The following is a 1,350-nucleotide window of genomic DNA, read 5'->3' as shown; positions in this document are numbered from 1 at the left end:
GCTTGCCAGAAATGGCATATGATGGTTAGTGCTGTGATCTTATATTTATAGCCATATTATATGCGATATATATATATATATATATATATATATATATATATATATATATATATATATATATATATATATATATATATATATATATATATATATATATATATATATATATATATATATATATATATATATATATATATATATATGTATATATATATATATATATATATATATATATATATATATATATATATATATATATATATATATATATATATATATATATATATATATATATATATATATATATATATATATATATATATATATATATATATATATATATTCAACAGAGAGGAGATTTTTTGCGTTGAACATCACCATTTGAAAAAAAAACTACTTTTTTCAATTGCTCGTACTGTCAAAAGTAAAGAAGATACCAAAAAGTGCCCAAGACACGAAATGTGACCCCTTTTCACCGTTTTCGGATGATTTATATTAAAACTTGCTTAACATATTGATTTCATGGAAAATATTAAAAAGTTTAAAACAAATCGGTTTTTTTCAAACTTGGACATGATTTTTTTTCCTTTTTTTATTGTATAAAGTAGTAAAATCATTTTTCTTGATACCATAAATATTTCGGAGTGGGCAATTAAGTGGTTCGGAGATATGGTAATTTCAATCGCGCCTTGCGCGCGAAAAACGTACCGCCACGTGCTTCGCTCGTACTCAGACTTGGCTGTATGAAGTTTTACACACCAGTGCGTTGTGTAAAATACACTTGCGATTAACTTTACTATTAATTGCATTTAGATGTATGTTTAATTTCAGATTTATATTGACTTAATCATATAAAAGTGTTATCGGAAGAAAAGATCGTCAGTTTTAATTTGAAGTCCACGTTCGTCTCAACATAGTGAAATGATTGTGTTCCAGGTATGGTTCGGTATTTTTCGAAACAATTCAGTGGATTTTTCCATGCTCTTGCAACAGAATAAATTGGTTCGACTGGCACGTTTCCTATGTTATTCTGAGATTTTAACTTGAAACATATATATATATATATATATATATATATATATATATATATATATATATATATATATATATATATATATATATATATATATATATATATATATATATATATATATATATATATATATATATATATATATATATATATATATATATATATATATATATATATATATATATATATATATATATATATATATATATATATATATATATATATATATATATATATATATATATATATATATATATATATATATATATATATATATATATATATATATATATATATATATATACAGGGTGTTTGGA

Source organism: Topomyia yanbarensis, chromosome 1 (assembly GCF_030247195.1).
Source record: "Topomyia yanbarensis strain Yona2022 chromosome 1, ASM3024719v1, whole genome shotgun sequence".
Lineage (NCBI taxonomy): Eukaryota > Metazoa > Arthropoda > Insecta > Diptera > Culicidae > Topomyia > Topomyia yanbarensis.
Note: the sequence above shows the minus strand (reverse complement) of the source record.